The 20,454-nt window shown below is 44.0% G+C and overlaps 1 protein-coding gene and 1 long non-coding RNA gene across 9 annotated transcripts in view; both read right to left on the minus strand.

The window, feature by feature from the left end:
- Nucleotides 1–20,454, minus strand: part of KIAA1328 (KIAA1328 ortholog) — a 200,859-nt gene that overhangs the window by 145,980 nt on the left and 34,425 nt on the right. The window lies entirely within an intron of this gene.
- The window catches only part of LOC132592815 (uncharacterized), a 45,715-nt gene that overhangs the window by 17,530 nt on the left and 7,731 nt on the right, over nucleotides 1–20,454 (minus strand). The window contains exon 2 of the long non-coding RNA XR_009558340.2: nucleotides 1–20,447. This exon is cut by the window's left edge and continues 17,530 nt beyond it. This is a non-coding gene — a long non-coding RNA (uncharacterized LOC132592815). The remainder of the gene's footprint in view (nucleotides 20,448–20,454) is intronic.

Here is a 20,454-nt window from a genome sequence, read left to right on the forward strand (position 1 = left end):
TAGGCCTTCCGCAAAAGCCTGGAATCAAGGCAGCCAAACACTCATTTCCCTGACCGGAATTCTGTGCCCACGTCATATAGGAATCAGTGGGCTGGGCAGAGGGAAACCATAAACACTACTAATGAGAGAAAAATACCTGGACTTTTGGGTAAGCATGCACAGGACTGGGTGTGTAGGTCAGCAAGCTCTCAACCGGGACATTCATAGTTTAAAAAACCACACCTGGCTCTACCATTAGTTCACTGGGCAAGCAGCCACCTTGCCTATCTGCACTATAGGGTTGATAATACTGACCTTCCTTACAGGACTACAATAAAGAATTCTTGAAAATGTAGATGAAGCTACTTTAATACAGACAAGGACCTAGCACACAAGAAGGGGAAAGACCCAGAGCTCAGTGTTAGGGCAACGGCTTTTTGCATGCAGAAGGTCCCTGGTTCAATCCCTAGCATCGGCAGGTACGGCAGGGAAAGGCCCCTCCTTTATGAAACCCTGGAGAGCTGCTGCCAGCCAACGCAGACAATATTGAGCTACAGGGCCCAATGGTTTGACTTGATATAAGGCAGCTTCCTATGTTCCTATAAGAGGCGCAGTGCAAATATGCAGCAACTGACCACGAGATTCAAAAGTAAAATACCTCTAAGGGCCAAATTTCTGGACCCTAATCAGTCTCACCCTTCATCTTTTGGATATTCATTAAAGAGGAATTCTAGTTATTGCCATTCCATTTTTTTGTCTTAGCTGACAAACCTTTAACGTGCTCTCATTTCTTGTACGTTAGCACGGCTGCTTCAAGTAGACACTGCAATATATTTTTTCAGGCACTAACCTACAACAAACTGTTGCCTGGGTCCAACAGAAAGAGCTCCCCCCCCCCCACTCTTCTATGCCAAATAAAAGTTTTCTCACTGACAGCTCACCATCCATTTAGAAAGAAATCTGTCTAAATTCAGTTTAACGCATCTCCACTAGGCAATAACCAGCCAGGATGTTATGCCTTGTCTGAATGAAAGATTTCTTTAAAACATCACAGCCTATAGACTCAAACAGATGTTTAAACTGAAGTGGAATAAGATCCTGCTTCAAACGACAAGATTAGATTTTCTGGATTCCCTTCGGTTATGCGAAGAATCAGCGTCCAGTACATAAACCTACTTACAGAAAATATCTTACTGCTCCAGAGAGAGATTAAAGCTGGTGCTGGGAGGGCGGGGGGAATCCAGGAAATCAAAAGACAAAAGCTAGGGAGAACATCTGTACCAATATTCATAAAATCATGTTAGACGGGTTAATACAACAGAGGCATCTGGAGAATTTATGGACCTAAACACGATTAAGAAAAAGAGAAGAACGAACTCAGAATACCTGCTGGGCCTGTGAGAAGGAGAAGGGAATTGTCTTTATATTTATTGAGGTGTAGGGCTAAAGTACAGGAGAACAGCAAAAATATGAGAGCCTAATGTGGTTTCCAATAGCAATGTCAGTGGGAAAAATGTCTTTGTAAGATAGAAAGTAGAAAAAGATTTAAAAGGAAACAAGCTGCTGCCGACAGCATCTTGTCTAAAGTGGAATGGGAATGAGCTTTCCTTCCCACCTCTCAGGCCAAAACGCATTGCTCCAACCACACAGTCAAGAACACAGAATGCAGCTCCCAAATCCTGAAGGATGTGCATTCCTCCTCTCGACTCTCTTTTGTTCAAGTGCACAAAGGGAACTGGCATAAGGAATTCACATGTATATAATATCTAGAATTTGAGAGAAGTCAGTCCTTCAACAGCAGGGCTGAGAAGCAGAGTCTAAGCCTAGGTTTTACAACATACACCTTTAAAAAATGAAATATGGTTTGCTGTGATAGCTGAATTAAACTGGGAAGCAATTGCCTGGTAAGCAAGAGGGTGGAGAGGGGAACACGAGTTGGGTGCAGGTTTCTGCTAACCCTGGTTTGGTGTGATGTCTAAACAAGCAAGCCAATGTCATGCTCTGCATCCAGAGGTTGCTGCATCACAGATATAGGAAGTAAGTTAACAAGTGTGCTGAGATTATGGAAAGCCAACCCAGGCAGACTGGGATCTGGAATAAGATTAAATTAACTGAAATATCATTCAAGCCAAAGGAGCGAAAATAAAATTAACATTATGAAAAACAGGGGATTCAGTATCGGGTTAACATTTTGTATTCTTGTTGAAAAGTTCTAATTTATTTTTAAAGGCTAGAGGCGTTGATTACTAGTGGTAGTGGGAAACCAAGCCAGAGACCATGAGCTGGGAACAAATCTCATGTGCCATGAGATTTAGTGCCCTGAGCCATCACCTCTGGTAATTCCTGTAGTAGAAACATCCAGAGATTTCTTTTTTTTCCTCCACAACTATGTCAGCTAGAATGTTGCTCAGCTGTTTAAAACAAAACAAAAAAGGCCTTGCTTACTTCCATATAACTTACCATAAGATCACAGGAATAGTGTTGAGACAATGCCGAAAGTAGGTTATAGACAAAAATCTACATAAAGTGAGTTATGTTTCAGTTGACAATGTCCTCCTAGCTACTTAACTGTGTTCTCTGCTATCACCAACAGTGGAGATACCTCCAAATGTCAGAACACTGAACTTGATGATATACTATCCTGAATGGGTCCTGGCACAATGCAGCGTGGAACGTCTCCAAGGGACAGTATCCACCGAGGTGAAACGTGCATCACAGCATCTGTGAGACTATCTGCTACATCCTTCTTCCACAATGAGAGGCTCGTTCTTCCAGGGAAGTGTTTTTGGCACTCAGATGAGACAGCAAATGAGAAAGCAACCAAAGCTATTAGTGGCCTGCATAGAACTTGTTCAGCATGAAGAAAAAGGAGGAGGAACCGTAAGTCATAAGTTACATGAATGGTTGCCTTAAGGGAAATGGAGGCAAATAGCTCCCCTCATCTAAGGAATAAAACTGCTGCTTTAAGTTATTTGGGATGGACACCAAGAAGTTTTTAAGAGATGGGGCAATAAATCAAAAGTCCTCCTAAGAATCAGCACAGAATCCAGCAGGCAGGTTTCTGCTAATTCCAACCAAACTGCTAATTCCAATTGCATCATTTATATTATAGGATCCCTACCTGGAAAAAAAGGCCAAATAGTACCAGCATCTAATTCACATCTTACGTTTGGAGATTATAGTTTCTGGCTTTACCCTAAGACAAAGGCCTCCTATATATGTGTGTGTAAAGTAAAGTTACCCCTGACCATTAGGTCCAGTCGCAGACGACTGTGGGGTTGCGGCGCTCATCTCGCTCTATAGGCCGAAGGAGCCGCCGTTTGTCCAAAGACAGCTTCCAGGTCATGTGGCCAGCGTGACTAAGCTGCTTCTGGCGAACCAGAGCAGCGCATGGAAACGCCGTTTACCTTCCCGCTATAGCAGTACCTATTTATCTACTTGCACTTGACATGCTTTCGAACAGCTAGGTGGGCAGGAGCTGTGACTGAACAATGGGAGCTCACTCTGTCGTGGGGATTCAAACCGCCAACCTTCTGATTGGCAAGCCCAAGAGGCTCAGTGATTTAGACCACAGCGCCATCCACGTCCCAGATAGATAGATAGATAGATAGATAGATAGATAGATAGATAGATAGATAGATAGATAGATAGAAAAGTAGAGGCTGGAAAGAGGGTAAACAGGGTGTACATGAAAGGATATTTTGCACGAGTTTGCAGCCATTTGGGCTGGGGAGCTCCCCAGAGTTTGGGCAGGGTTGCTGAGGAATACTGCAGCTCCTTTGTTCCACTAGGTTGTCCCTGGAGTTCCCTGGCACCTTCAAAATCACATATAGGGGGCATTTGCTTAGCTCTGTCCGAGCTGTAATTAAAACTGCAACTTAAACTAAAAGGACAAATAGTTAACACTCTGAGAAAAGGGAGTTAACAGCAGTTCAAAACAGTTCAAAGCAAGTTACAATTTGCTTTTTAAAAAACTGCTTTTCGAAAATATTTGTATTGCTTTGGACAAAGTCTGAAAAGTTATGTGACATATCAAGTTTCTTTGATAGGAGAGACTAATAACCCAAGCAAAGTTACATAATATAAAAATGGAAATAAAATTTAATATCTATAATTTCATGTTTATGTGTGCTTGTCCAGATCACAAAAAAGTGATAGCAAAACCTAAATCAATATGACCTGCAAAGCTGGGATATTAACCAATGAAATGTCTATTTTCAGACTGGTCCCAGGGAAATTATTACAACTGGTTACAGAAATTAAAGATGTGTGAAGGTGCCTTCTGATAAGCTCAGGATTATTGCCATAAAATATATTTGCAGAATATAAATTATTCTATGTTCTCAGGTGTTCCAATGAGATATTCTAAGGAGGCTTCTTTCAAAACATTTAACACTTATTCCATCGCTTTTGAGGCAATAATGTTAGGGTTGTCAGCTTTATTGACAGACATCAAAAAGCTAAGGAGAATTAAACATGTAAGACTTAATCCTGTATCACTGCTTCAATGTAGAACAAAACTGCAAAAATGAACATTTGAAGAGCTGCAGAGCACATACTGTATCTTTTACAGCATTTTATCTTAAAGATGAATATAATAAACAAGTTATTTCGGGACTGAGACGGGTGTTCTCCAGCCAACTTTTTTTGCAGAAGAAAAGGGTTTGCAGGTGGCAGAAACATTTCCCATATCAACACACACACACCCCAAAAAAGCTTGCCATTTTTATACAGGTTTGCTGCTGTTCACAGCCCCACTTGACTACAGCTTCTGTATGAAAAATAGCCCTGCTTCTTAGTAACAGTGACATCACACAGCTAGATTTGGCAGTGCTAGATGGCCCCAAAATGTTAAAAAGCCGCTTGGGGTTTTAGCAGGCTTGCTGTCAACAGGGAAACATGCTGAGAGAGAAAAATGGCACATTTACTCCAGAGGCAGCTTCCATACTGGAGTTGAGAACCTCAAACTGCTTCTAAAACCAGGCAAAGTTTTGACCGGAACACTTTCAGTAACTCTGGTATCATGCATCTCTAGCAGTTAACCAGTGGATTTTAAGATGCAGAGTTTCCCCCCTGCAGCAAATCAACCATGGCTGATGAAACTTGGAAAAACATGCATGATGCTGTATAAGGAGCCTAAATTTTGAAACATGCGTGTTCAAACTGTGACACAGACAGGGCCAATGTTAGTATCTACATTAATAAGCTGCTTACAACTTGGGCTACAGAATCTTAAGGGCTGATTCGCTCAAGTGCTGGGCGTCTTATCTGTATCCTGAGATTGGAGCGGGGGGCGGGTGAGGGCTCCTTGTTGAGGTGTGGCTCATTTTGTGGCAATACAGGAGCCTTTCCCTAGAGCATAGCCCCAACCGTGGAACTCCCCCTGCCTGGAAGCACAGATAACAGCAACATGACTGGGCATCCGATTCCAGGTTAAGATACTTTCACCCATGCTATTAGTGGAATGGGTGTTACGGTATTCTGAACTGCTCCTGCATTTCTTCATGGTTATGGAATAATGACAGTTGTGTTGTAGATGTTGCAATTTTCAGAGAATAGCAGACTTGCAAGAGTTGCAAGGGATCTAGTCCATCCTCCTGCAACGCAAGAATAATTTCCACTGCTTTAATGACTTGCTCTGTTTAGTGTTTTGTAAACTGCCCTCAAATCTGCAACTGATGAAGTGTGGTTTTAAAATCAAGAAAATAAATTAAATACTAATATTGTGCTATAGCAGGGCTAGCTACGTCCCAGGACCTAGGGCAGAATATGGCCCTCCTAGCTTCTCTATATAGTCTAAGGGATTCATCCTGGGCCACACCACTTGCCAGCCTTCCTCCAACCCTTCCTCAAGTGCTCAGCAGTGGCAATGCCTTTCTGCTCGTCTGGATGGAATGTGTGTGAGCTCAGGTGTACATACAAGATGCTCACACCTCTCTGACTTTTGCATGTCTGTAAGGCAACCTACTATAGAAAGGAAAGAGTCACGCACTTTTGCATCTGGTTCAGCCCACATCTAGCATCCAGCCCTGGTCACGTTGCCCCCCTCCTAGCATGCAGCACTTAGGCAGAAAAATGCAGCCCACCCCCAAGACAGAGTGTTTGTATTTCAACAAAGTAAGCTCTGGAAGAGCAGCAGTGGCAGGGGAGGGAGCAGATAATTCACTTCCTGGTCACCTGAATTCACCTCCTGGTCAAGGCAAGGTCTGAAATGAGAGTTCTCTGGTTCAGGGCTCACCATCGTAACCACTGCACCTCAACAGCTGCAAACATGATGAACCTATCGGAGATGCTTAGGCCTTGCATAAATCACCTGTTTTGGCTAAACATGCGCCATTCATAGGGGCTTAATATAGCAAAAGCTAAAAGCCACAGAAACCAGACAAGCCATACATACAAGTTTGCTCATTACCCTTCATGTCCCACTCTGCTGAGGAAAAGCATATGGACTTTAACTCTGTTCCTTACTTGATGTCAAAACCCGGAACCATTCCAAACTTCGTTACCCCTTAATATGATTTTAAGCAAGCCCTTTGATGCCATTTTAACATAAATTTGGATAAGTATGCCTGTTTATTGGATTCTTTTTACGATCAGGCCATAAAGCCTGGTTCATACAGTATCTTCATCTCTAATGATATTTGTCTAATTAGGAGATCATTAAAGAACTGTGCTCAGTAAGATAAGGCTGCCATATGGATACATTTAAGCAATGTAGTGATGGAAACTTGAAAGAGAAATCCAAGATAGGATAGTCTAAATTGCATATGGATAAATCTTGAATTAACAGTACCTTTGATTTGGAAGATTGTCAGTCATTTGCAAACCTAAATTGATTTAATTAACGCTAAGTGTGAGAAGCACATGACCTCTGAAGCATTTCTGTGAGATCTGTAGTCACACAAAAAGGAAAAAAGCACCCAACCAACAGTCACACAAAGAGCTAGTATAGTGTGGAGGCTTAAAGCTCAAACTTCACACTCATTTACCTGGAAGTAAGACTCACTAAACTCAAAGGGACTTACTTCTGAGTAGAACTTGTATCAGCAGAAAGGGTTCATTCTGGATACAATATGAGTTACTTCTGGAGTAAACATACATAGGCCTCTCCTTCCTTGGAGGTTTCTAAGCAGAGGTTGGATGGCCATCTGTCAGGGAAGCTTTAGCTGAGATTCCTGCATTGCAGAGGGTTGGACCAGATGACCCTTGGGGTCCCTTCCAACTCTACAATTCTATGATTCTATACTCTGCAAACCAGCAAAGTTCCCATTTTCAAATCTGCCTGTTTCATGAGGTCACAAAGTGTCTTGGGTAAAGCCACAACCCCGACAATCTGTGCTATTGGGCTGATAAGGCTGACCTACTTTGTGACCCTAATGTAAAGAATTTTAAAAATGTAAGAAAAATTGTTGAACACAATCCAAACCATGACATACCACACGAGAAAGGAACAGAACCACGGTGGAACAGCGCAGGGCCAGAACCAACAAGAATCCCCAGATTTGTGTTTTCCAAACTTATCTCAGGGTTTTGGAAGACTGAAGATTGACATGATAGCTAAATGGCAAGTTCAGAATCAACATGCCTCTAAACACCAGGTGCTGGGGACAATGCAAGAGAAGATGCTTGTCTCTTTTCCCCCAAAGACATATGGCTAGCCTCTGTTAGGACAAGAGAGTGGAACAAAACAGAACCTTCAGTGTGAACCAGCAGGTCAGACCTTACATTCTAATAACCCAGGAAGCACCAATGGCTTTTATTTAATGCTCAGAGTTTAATAGTTGTTGTTGCTGCTGCTGTCCTTTGCTAAACTGAATACAGAGGTGGCTGCTGCTGCTGCTGCTGCTAGCCTCCTTGGTCTCCAGCTATTTGTGCACTTTTAATATCATGTGCTACTAAGGAGGAAAAGGGAACTCTGTTATGAGTATGTGTGGTGGGTGGGTGGGTGTTGTGCCTACTTTTAAACCTTTCACTGTACAAGTAAACCCGTAATTGCTTGACTCAATTTCTGCAATAGCCACAACTCCATTTTGCAGACCAGGTTCCCCTGGGGTAAAATCCAGTGAGGCACTCCCTGCAGGAGAAGCAGATTTACTGAACTCCTCACTGCAAGAGTAATCCCATATCCCTATCTGGCTGCTGCAGTGTGCTTCCCAAGACACCAGTCCAGGAAGGGGTGAAAACTTGTACATACACAATTCATGCTCTAGCATTCAAAGCTGAGACCAAATGGAGAACTGTGGCTGGGGACCAACCCCATTGTTCCCAACTCACATGATCAAGGCAAAGCGTGAATAAACAGGGGAATGGTTTGAACTGCTCTGACATACATTGTCTCCTTTCGGTTTCTTCCATCTTGCTGTGGAATGCAGCAGATGGGCTCCACTCCTCAGAATGGCCTAGGCAGGTGAAAGGCTACCAATCACTAATTTTGCCTTCTACCCAACACTAATATCCCAACTGTAGAAAATGAACTGAGAGGCAATATTCTCCTTTACTTGGTGGGATGGGAAATCTACTACTCTCAACCAAAAGAGTTAAATAATCTTCCCATAAGCCCAGCTTTGTGATATCTTCCCATTTCCATGACCATTATTTCAGCTGAAGCCTTCTCCCTTTTTTCCGAGCCCCACAAGAAAAATACAAAGCTGATTCCACTTTCTACAAGTTAATTCAGACCATAGGGAAGAACCCTAAATGCCTACAATACACAATTAAAGCAGCCCCCAAACCTTCAAGCTCCATCACGTGTGAGAACAGGAACAAGAATTTCCAATTGAGCAGCAGTTTTAGTGCTCACTTTTTATTGTGCTGGAGGATTTAAGGGAGCACAGTAGGAAACTTGGTATACAATACATTGAAAGCTACTGCACTAGCAATCCAAGTCTATTACTGCCAAATTAGCTGCATTTCGAACATCTGTTTAAAACTTTGGGATGACACCAAATGAAATAAAGCCATTCACGCACGACAGCAAGTGCTTTGGAAATTCAGGGAGAAGAGTGGTGATTAGATGTAAAGTTTGCCAAACACACAGTTCAATAGCACTAACTCCTCTGTATTGCTGCATTCAATGGCTAGCAAAGACACCCCAACTATGCCAGCACTAGTCCCTCGGGAAAGAAATGTGTGGGGTTCAATCTACTCTGCGTAAATGCTCATGGTGGCACAATGGATAAATTCAACCTAATATCAGGCATAATTATTGACTGCCTGAAGTTATCCCAGAGACACATGGACAAGTTGCAAATGAACTAGCAATCCACTTCAGGGGCAATCCCAGTAACTGGACCCAAAAGAGAACCGCATCAAGAGGCATGTTATCCCCCTCCAAAATAGGCAGCTTCAATACATGGCATGGTACACTTCTGTTTTATTCTGATGTACATACCTATGTTTTTGACATCTATACAAATGAAATCCAGTAATCAATATACAGCATTCCAAAACCTGGCAGAGTTGAAGAGTCCAAAGGAACAGACTGCCCAAAACAGGGCCACTGAGGTGGGGATAATATACACACACAAGAAAAAAAAAAGGTCTCAGCTTCATCTTGGAAACCATAAATACCTCTTCTTACTAAACCATACATTCTGTTTAGATAAACAACCAATTTTCTCAGCGGTATTTAACTTTTATGGGGCACTCAACTGTTTTGAATAGGAAATACATCCCAGCCATTGGCAGGCTGTTTCCTTTACACCTTTCCAATCTCTCACCTAAAGGCTTCCAATCCATCTCTGTTTCGGGCCCATCAGCTGGCCTTTTTGCCTTCCTTTAAATACCTCCACTCACTGTATTTCATGTACAGATTGGTAAAAACACATCCACACCTCCGGCATGGGAGTGTCGTACGGGGGACAATGATGAAGAGGGCAAGCCTCCCAAGTCCATCCCCACAACTAATATGTGTAGACTATCTTGCCACTCAGCACCTGAGAACCAAGTACAAAATCCACATGAGCCATGTGAATTATGGAGAAGAGCAGAGAGCGGTGTTTTCCTTCATAGGCATGTGAAAAGAGCCCTGGTCCTTCTCCAGTGACCTCACTTGTGTCACTGTAGAGTAGATGTACTTGGTATATATACCCAGTGAAACATCCTGAGAAGCCAACTGGGTAAACTGAGCCCCCAGGGTTCCCACTCACAGAGAGAGCCAAATGTAGGCTATAGGCATGCCCTCAACTGGTGGAGAGCCTTGTGGACAGGAAACTCAAGGGACAACGGAGGAGACAGGACACAGAGCCCCACTCTTCCGCTTCATGCAATGATCAGTGCTTTAACGCAGAGTTACAGTGAAGTATTCAGAGAACTAACTCTCTTCTCTCGCTATTTACAGTAAAGTTTGAATTTTCATTCCCACAATTCAGCAGCAGCCTTTATCAAACCTAGCTTTTAATAGAGAGGAGTTCTCTTGCATTATGGAAATAGAAGTTTGAGGACACTTAATTTAAAAGCTATTCCAGGCAGACCAGAACTGACAGCGCCCAGAATCTTTACATGATGAACATACGGAAAATCAGACGCCACAGCGGTAGAGTACATTTCTATTAAAGTTCAAGAACCGGGGGGGGGGGGGGGTTGAATAAAAAATAACTCTCCACATGGTTTGCACCAGGAGCTAAGCACTTGTTGGAATGGTTGCTCCTGCTGCTGCTGCTGCTGCTGGATTTGGCAGATGGTTCAGCATAGACACCTATTCAGTCTCCTCACGTGATTTTAACATGCACTCCAGAATTCTTAGAGATTACTGAAAGAACAAGGCCATTAAATTTATGAGCACTCAAAACAACTTGTCTTAAGAAAAGCAATACAACCAGGACAACTGACTCTTCCCACAATCATATACCAAACAAGTGTCAACTTTCATACTTCACGGAGGCAAGAATTTGAGTTTAAATGCTCAAAATTCTAGAGCTGGGAAACTTACATTAAAACCTTTTTCTGGAAAAAAAATCTCAGGAAGAAAGATTCAAACCATTTTCTAGTAAAAAGGAACTCAAAATTCATAGGCCTAAGTCACTGTGGAATGTACATCACAATTCTATGGAAGTACAAGAAATGGTGTGATTTAGGGCATTAATTCAGCTTTTTAAATATATATTAAGAATGCAAGTTGCTAGCCCTGACAATCTGTGGATATATGCTTGAAAGTGTGGGGGCAAAGCTCCCTGAAATCTCAGAAGCCATATAGGTTTCTAAGACCATTTTCAATTGTAGTAGTATTCAGTGGCCTTCACAGTTCCCCATGACCAGCAAAACAACAAAAAACAGCAGTTGTGTTGATTTGTCCAATTGGCTTGATATTTACAGGTCATTGCATTCACTTCAGGATCTACTTATGTATTCTTAGGGCAGCGTACACATAGCCTGGCCTAGAGAAAGGAGTGAATTTTTGTATCTCCAAATCAAATTGCAACAAAGAAAGAAGTTTCCTTTCAGTGTCAAGACTTGGTGTGCTATATTCTCAAGTTGCTTGACCTATGACCGTAGAGTTGGCCATTGCCATGACTAAGGCAGGCGACAACCATGCCACATAGCATGGAAACTGGTCTGCTGAGGATTCAAAGAGTGTGTTGAGCTAATTGAGAGATAGTTCCAGCACTCACAACACAAAGCTAACTTGGTACCACCAAGTCAGACCATCAGTAAGTCTATCCTGGTATTGACCCCTTTGCCTGAAGCACCACTCAAGGGTCTGACGCAGAAGTCATTCCCATTGCCTACTAACTAAACCCTTCTAGCCAGACACAGCTGAACCTGGGACCTTCTGCATGCAAAGCATGTGCCACCACTGAGCTAAGATTAATGGTGTCTTGATAGGGCTTCACAAAGGCAGCTTTTATGACAGGAAGCCTGGAATTTAGTGCTAAATAACCACAAATACCTCAACCAGAAAATCCAAGTTCTTTTAGATGAAAGAAGCATGCCACCTAGGCAAACTTGTATAAATATGCTTCACTTACCAAGTTATCACTCTAGGGCCCAACGCAGACTTACCAGCTTGCCTGCCAATGGTCTACTTTGTTAGATACATGAAGCACACCTCGGCTATGCAAACATATGTCGAAATCAATCCTCTACAGGACTTCAAAAGAACATATTGCAGAAATGACCACCACCACCTTGGTGTTCACTAATTCCTACCCACCTTTTCAGTTCCTGTGATAAGATACCAAAGGGCAAAATATTCACCCACGAAGGAAAGCAACTCCAACACATGAGTTCTGTTCTTCGTCAGGAAGTGTGCCAGATCATATTCCTCCTTTTCCATTACTGAAATCAAACACAATCAAGTTGCACAGGTGCCGCCGAACACACAAATTGGACAGCAGTCCCTTATCACTTGGCCACGCACAGCATTCACCGTAACTTCCAGAGCCCCAACAGAATTTCCCTTCCAGTTACAAAATGCAGGCCGTTCCATATCCAAGGCCACAGCACATCCAGCAACATAATTTTCAGTCACCTCTCCATGTCCCCTTAAAACATTAAGCATGTGATAGGATATTTCCTAGGGAGCACCCGTCCACCAGGAATGAAACTATCTTGGCACAGCCAAGGAAAGCTAGCTGGCTGGGCTATACAAAACGAGGACAGACTTAGCAAGTCAGTTGATCTCCTTGGCTTGAGTTAGATACCTCAGATAGAAGCAGCAGCAGTCACCTTGGCTGGACAATCAGGCTTCTGAATCCAAATCTTTTGGCAAGGTTAAATTCATAGTGTAGAAGCCTCGTCCAACATGCCAGCTGCCTTCTCTTCCTGCACCTGCGTACGCCCAGGCAAGAGGAGGCCCCTGGACAGCTAGCTCTCCTTACATTCTCCTAGCTCGTCAACATTCACATTTGAATATGCCGAAATTGTTTTATTCTTAGTCCTCAAAATGCAACCTTCAGACTGCTCACATTTAAATCACGTTGGTATTTAAGCTGTCACACTTGTGCTGCCGGGCACTGCCGAGTCCCACCTGAACATTTCTGTTCCAATGCCTATCGCATGGCACCAGTGATATTCAGTTTAAGGTTAAAGGAATGATTTAAAGGATGTTAACATTTATCATTCCTCACCATTTTATTGCAACATACATAAAAACCAGAAGGCATGCCTACGAATCCACAGTCTACTCTCCAGGATCTGAGGAACAAACAGATAACCTGTAGGTTTTGCTTTTCTTTATGCACCCCAATGACTCCCTTTGTTCCCCAAAGTTTTATGTGGCATTGTCAAATGACAGCACATCATCTTCTTTTTCACTATTTTTAAAAAATATTGTTTTAAGTTGGAAATAAAGTACAAGGCAATTAATGTCTTTGCCATGGAAGATTGCAGCAACTCCAAGCAATTCCAAAAGTAGTTATTTGAAGAACTCCAACTTTACTTTGAGGAAGGTCCTACCAAAAAAAGAAAAACCATTTGCAGTGGAAGCCGCAGCAGGTCTGCCGATATGGTATTTTAAAATATGAATTCCCAAAGGCAGCAGTATGAACTTGGGTGCACAGCATTCTCACAAACATGAGGCACTGGGATGAGGAACACTTTAGAGCAGGCATAGGCAACCTTCGGCCCACCAGACGTTTTGGCCTACAACTCCCATGATCCCTAGCTCAGCGTTTCTCAACCGGTGTTCCGCGGCACACTACTGTGCCGCGAGACACTGGCTGCTGCGCCGCGATGAGAAGGGCGATTTGCATTGTCACGTCGCTGACCCGCCGGAAAGGACAATGCAAATCGCCATTATCGTCTGCCCGTCTGGGGTCTGTGCGTGCCGTAATTTAAAAGAAACAACAGCAAGAGCTCAAGAATTTGAAAATCCCCGCGACGGCTGTGATTTGTTCTCACGAGAGGTCATCCTTCCCCCTCCCTCCTCCCACACACCCCCCCCCGCTCGCTTCCAGCCTGCCGGTGAGTGATTGCGGGTGGGGGGGAGGAAGAGGACGACGACGACGGAGAGGCTGCTGCTGCAGCCGAGCGAGAGAGCGCGCGGCGACCGGCGACTGAGCAGGCCCGGCGCAGAGAGCCCGCCCGAGGAGGTGCGCACGTTCGCCGGCCTTCCCCAACCGTTGCGGCGGGTGCGACAGAGGGAGAGAGATGTCGCCTTTCTGACGGGAGGCCGAGCAGCACGGCGGCGGAGGCGGCGACACCCGCCTGAGCAGCAGGTACCGCTTGCGAAGAAGGAGGCCGGCGGGTGGCTAGGCGGGAGGAGCGAGCGAGCGAGGGCGGGTAGGCAGGCGGGCGGCGGACCAGGCTTGTAGGCCCGGTTTTGGGCCGGGCGGCCTGAGGCGAGCCACCCCCAGGCTGCTTATGACGTGTCCCCGCTCGCTCCGCAGGCTCTGCGCCTGGTGGGTCCGCCTGGCTACCGCGCAGCAGTGGCATGCTTTACGCGTCTCCCCTCCAAACTAAATATAGGGCGGCACAGAGTTGGTGTGCCGCGGGGTTTTTTTTCATAGAACAAGTGTGCCGTGGCCCAAAAAAGGTTGAGAAACACTGCCCTAGCTAACAGGACCAGTGGTCAGGGATGATGGGAATTGTAGTCCAAAACATCTGGAGGGCCGGAGGTTATCTATGCCTGCTTTAGAGCCACCCCTTCCTGCTTTGTTGTAACTTGGCACGATAACATTGTCTCTTTTCCAAACATGCCATGGATATTCTAAGGGAAGCTGAAGATTTAAGCCATAGCACCATGTGAGGATAGAGAATAGCACTGGGCTTGGATTTAGCTTCTGCCTCTGACACGAAGGTAAGTCTGTCTCCTCCAGCTACAGACCCTATGTGTAGGAACTAGGAAATAATGACACAGGATTGTTGGGAGGGCAAACACAGTAAATATATGCTGTATAAAAAAACAACAGTAGCCTTTCCACCTCTTGACATATCAAGCTTATCTGGGGGCATCCTATAACTCCCTTCAGTCCTCCATTCTATTGCTTCCTTTATTTCTTTGGCCTCTTATTCTCTTCTTCTTTCTTCTTCCTTGTCTCTTTTCTCCTTATCTCCATGCCCTTTCAATCTCTTCCCACCTTCCTTTCTCCCACCTTAATTTGGAGGATGGTCCATCCAAGGCTTGCAAATGATTATTTGACAAACAGCCCTGAAGCAAGAACAGGCATCTTAAGTAAAATATTACAAAACTACACAATTACATATAGAAAATGCTGCATTAATACAAAGTTACTAATATAAATAAATCAGTATCAATTCATTTTCATTCTGACACACCCTCCCTCTCAGCCTCCAGGTTGTCACCCGTGGTCCAAATACAGTGGTACCTCTAGATATGTACCTGATCCGTTCCGGGGTGCCATTCGCACCCCAAAAAGTACGTATCTAGAGAGGCGCTTCTGCGCACGCACGAAGTGTGCAGGATGCTTCTGCGCATGCACGAAGTGCGCATGACGCTTCTGCGCATGCACGCGCGGCGGAACCCTGAAGTAAACACTTCCGGGTCTTGCCACATACTTAACCTGAAAGTACGCAACCTGAAGCATACGTAACTAGAGGTATGGCTGTAATGGGTTGCCTTGGCATTCCCTGAGGGGCAGCAAGGCGCCGCCACCACCACCCCGGAGACAAAAAAAGGGACACAAGAGAGTTCAGTGCTGGGGGAGGAAAAGGGGAGGGTTGCTGCTGCCCCAAAGCAGCCAATCCCCTGAGAGACAACCTGCCACTTCCTCCTGAAATTGCAAACTGTGTTGCTGGATCATCAACCTAGAACCCACAATCAGGGAACCTCAGAATGACTGTGTTTGGTTTCAGAACTCTCATGCAAGGGGGGGGGCATGGGAAGAGGGAGGAACTCCAGCCTCCACTGCCTCCTCCTGAAGCCTTCTCCTTTTCTCAAAGCAGTACCACAAACCTCAGGGAAGGACCAGGGACCAGCAAAATGACTTCCCACTCTCGCATCAGGCAGCAAAATCCCAATGCATATTAGCTGCCCCTCAAGAAGCTAAAGCAATTAAATACAACCAGGACAAGACAAATTTCACTACACCACCAGTTCATATTAAAAATGAGCCCTGGGTCTCATAGGGCGGAAAAGGACCGGAACGCACCAGGGAATTTATCATGGCGTTCCCCTGCCTTGGCTTCTGACTCCGAGGGGCAAGTCCTTTGACTTTCTTCCTTGCGCACACACACACACACACACACGCACACAGGGTCAGGGCTCTGGCATCATCTTATCCAGAGCTTCAATGCTGCCAAACAGCTACCTTGCCTCATTTCATCACTGATAAATCTGCTGACCTCTGCATATAGCGGCTTGCTCTATACCCTTCCAAAAATTATCGTGCAAAGAAAATAATTCTCTCTGTAGAGACTCTCCTCCATGGGGAAGAAAGGTTGCATCTTGCGCTCCTGCAAGGAAAGTAGGTGTCAGAAGATTTCATAGCAGCGGCTGAGGTCAGGACTGGAGTTTTTTTTTTACTTTTCACAGCTATTTGGAGTGACACAAACTACATCTAAAAAGTGCGAAGAGCAGTTTTTAAAAAAATCCTTTGCAGTTTGGGGAGGGATCGAGGAAGGCAAAGCATCTCTGATTTGTATATTAAAGCACAAACATCTGTCCTACTGATGATATTCTAGGGAAGCACATTAGCATAAAATTTAACGATGTCAAATAAGTGGATGTGAAATAGGGACTGCGTAAAGCCACTATTTCCAAGCTTGACAGAAACATCACTGTTTAGAAATGCAAATGAAACCATTATGTTCAATAATTATATGAAAATATGAACAGTTCAGCATGTTTTCCAGCCCTGATGGCGGTTAATGGGATGTACGCTTATGTAAATAACTACTATTAAAGCTAATGCTGAAAAAAACTAATAAATTCACACTAAAGCAACTGATTTAGTACGCTTTTAAAGCCCAGCAGTGCTCACTTATTAGGAAGGAGTGCATTCTTATGTTTAGAACTCATCACTGTTACAAGTCACTGCAACTCCATCAATTACCCGGCATTAATGAAAATGGGACACATACAAAAAAAATTATTGCCTCTCAGCAGTTTTCCTTAAAGACAAAATATAGAGGTATTACTGCCATGGGGCCTGGAGGGGAACTCATCAGCAACATAATCTTTATTGCTACAACTGCACTTCCTGCATTTTAACCCAGGGGTATTTCTCCTGTCCCCAAAAAAGCTATGCTTTCCATGAAATATATAACACACCTGCATTTCAAAGGGAAGCTCCGAAAACTTAGGAGTCACTTCTCCAACATAAAATAGAGACCTGCTCTAAGCAAAGCATAACCCAGCCACCAAGCGCAACAGGCTGGGATGTTGAACCTGACCGAATCCATATAAAGACTGTTTGTTTTGGTCTGGCCGCTTGCTCCATTCCCTTCAAAACAATCATGAATCTTGGGGTCTTTCCTATGCTTGGAGTTGGAACCCAAAAGTTCACCAAAAAATAACCGTGATCGGTGATATAAAGTTGGCCTACCACTCATCTTCAAACTGTCCTTCCAAACATCACTGGAAGGGTGGGTTGCAACAAGCCTCTTGTCATTTTTAATATTGCAGCCCAAATGGAAACTTATGAGAGAAGTCCAAACTTGGCACTTCTATAGTGATGATGAGGGCCTTTTTCGATCCAATACCATGCTCAGAGATTTCAGCGTGACACTCTGCCACAGCAGAATTCACTCAAGCAAAAACTGTATGCAAGAGATGTTCACCCAAGCTCTGGGGAAAGGAGATTCACAAATTCCTGAGCTACAGGTTAGGACCCTCTCCCCAACCCTTGGCTTGCCCATAGGTATGGTTTTCAGTTTGGTGGCTTCGTTGTCTCAAGACCAAATTCTCTGTCCCGTGCTAAATTAATCCCTGGATAGATAATTCATCTCATTCCTCTACCCCAGATTTTTTATTTTATTTTTTGCAATGCTGCCCTGTGCAGAGTAACTAATCTGCTACTGAGGTTAATTCCTCCTTCTGTTTGAACAGAGTAAGTCCTTAAAGCTGAGTAGCTTCTGTTGTTGTTGGAACTATGTTGTCAAAGGTCTAGCACCATTCAATAAAGGCACAGCTCTGGCAGGACCTGCATGTAGGGAGGAAATAATCAAGCTGTCCATCATCATTTTAGGGTGAGTATCCTTCCAAAGGAAGATTTGGTAAAGATGGACACACATAATAAACTGATAGCAAAGTCTAGACTTTTTAAGACTTTCTTAGACTTTAGAAGCTGAGGCTCCAATACTCTGGCCACCTCATAGAAGAGAAGACTCCCTGGAAAAGACCCTGATGTTGGGAAAGATGGAGGGCACAAGGAGAAGGGGATGACAGAGGACAAGATGGTTGGACAGTGTTCTTGAAGCTACCAACATGAGTCTGACCAAACTGCAGGAGGCAGTGCAAGACAGGAGTGCCTGGCGTGCTCTGGTCCATGGGCTCACGAAGAGTCGGACACGACTAAACAACAACAAGACTTTTTTAAAGGCTTCCAGCAAAATGAGACAATCATGGGATCTCCAGTACAGTTCTTTAAAGATACTCATAAGCTTGAAGAGACAATCCAACCTAAAGGAAAGAACTTTAGCACCTCTGGATCTCCATCTTGGTTTTTGAGGACAGACATACAAAAATAAGTTTCACATTTAGCTTATCTACATCATATTTTATTTATAATCTGGGAGGATCTGCCCAACTGTGTAATTCTGCCCCCCTTGTTCTGAGATTAGGAAAAAAGTAGCACTTAAAAAACAAATACTAGATCAGAACTGCTTATTCCTTCAGTGACATGGTGACAGGGCTGCCAACTAGGAGTTTAGCTCTAAACAGAAATTGTGCACCAGGCCTGGTTCACATACAATCATAAACTGCAGGTACAAACTATGGTGTACTATGAACAAAGAGCATGTTTGTTCAATTGCACCAACCCCACTCCTCCCTTTGAAAGAACCAAACCAGAGGATTAGCTAAGAACTGCATGTGAACTAGCACGCATGGTTAGTTTCTCTTGAAACAAACCACGAGAAGATGCCAAGAACAAACCTTTTTTGGACAGAACCCAACCGCAAGGGCTAATTCACACATAATGTTAAGCCAAAAAAAAAAAAAAATTCCTCTTGTGTCAGAAAAGGGAAGAGGGGGGAGAGCATGATTTGGGCAGCAGGCATGGTAAGCCACAGCTCATTTGGAATTATGGCTTACTAGGACATGCAACCTAGCAGTTAAAAAGCACATCAAAATGCAAGTAGATAAATAGGAACCGCTACAGCGGGAAGGTAAACGGTGTTTCCATGTGCTGCTCTGGTTTGCCAGAAGCGGCTTTGTCATGCTGGCCACATGACCTGGAAGCTGTACGCCGGCTCCCTTGGCCAATAATGCGAGATGAGCGCGCAACCCCAGAGTCAGTCACGACTGGACCTAATGGTCAGGGGTCCCTTTACCTTTACCTTTAGGACATGCAAAGAAGATCAAACCTATCCATTCTGAAGGAAATCAGCCCTGAGTGCTCACTGGAAGGACATATCTTGAAGCTGAGGCTCCAATACTTTGGCCACCTCACGAGAAGAGAAGACTCCCTGGAAAATACCATGATGTTGGGAAAGATGGAGGGCACAAGGAGAAAGGGACAACAGAAGATGAGATGGTTGGACAGTGTTCCTGAAGCCACCAACATGAGTCTGACCAAACTGCGGGAGGCAGTGGAAGTTAGGAGTGCCTGGCGTGCTCTGGTCCATAGGGTCACGAAGAGTCGGACACGACTAAACAACTAGACATGCAAACCAGGCAATTTCAGCAGCAACCAAAATTAGACTACAAGGCATCAGCAAAATTGTTGTGCCTATGACAATACTGCAAAGCTGTATTATGGGATTGCTGAAGTTTCAAGGCAACTGGAAACATATAATATTGTCATGGTCTTCAAAGAATTAGCAAAATTGAAACAAATATGAAATGGAGGACACTTAAGATGTAAAGGATCTTAAGCAAAACAGTTCCAACAAAAAAATCATAATGCTAATTTTCTAACGTGCAGCTGAGGACTGAAACTATTACAGTCAACTTTGCAATGGGAAAACAAAACTCGTCACCCTGAGAAATTTCCTACATTTAGCTTCAAAGGAGGGCTGATGGTAGGGGGCTGCGGAGGAAGAGATGGGAAGGACATTAAAGAACTTGCCAATGAAAGGAAGGGACATTATTTAGAAAAGGACAGGTGGCAGATTGGGAGATGACAACACCCAGTGAGCAGAAAAGCCAGAAATATAAGGGCAGGTTCAGTAGAGGGAGAAAGCAAAACAAGTCATTCCAACTCAGTTGAGCCTTCTGAACATATCGCAACCTTCCAAAAACCAGCAGCCTGACAAAAGAGCTAGAACAACATTGCAAAAATGTGTGTCATTCCCCTTACTGAGAAGAGGAGGATGTGCTACAGCTTGATGTGAGAGAGTCAATACAAGATTCTAGATATGCAGACTTGTAAATTGGAAAAACATTGCTGATGTTTCAAAGCTGAAAGCTGAAAC

Source organism: Zootoca vivipara, chromosome 10 (assembly GCF_965207765.1).
Source record: "Zootoca vivipara chromosome 10, rZooViv2.hap1.1, whole genome shotgun sequence".
In the NCBI taxonomy this organism is placed as follows: Eukaryota; Metazoa; Chordata; class Lepidosauria; order Squamata; family Lacertidae; genus Zootoca; species Zootoca vivipara.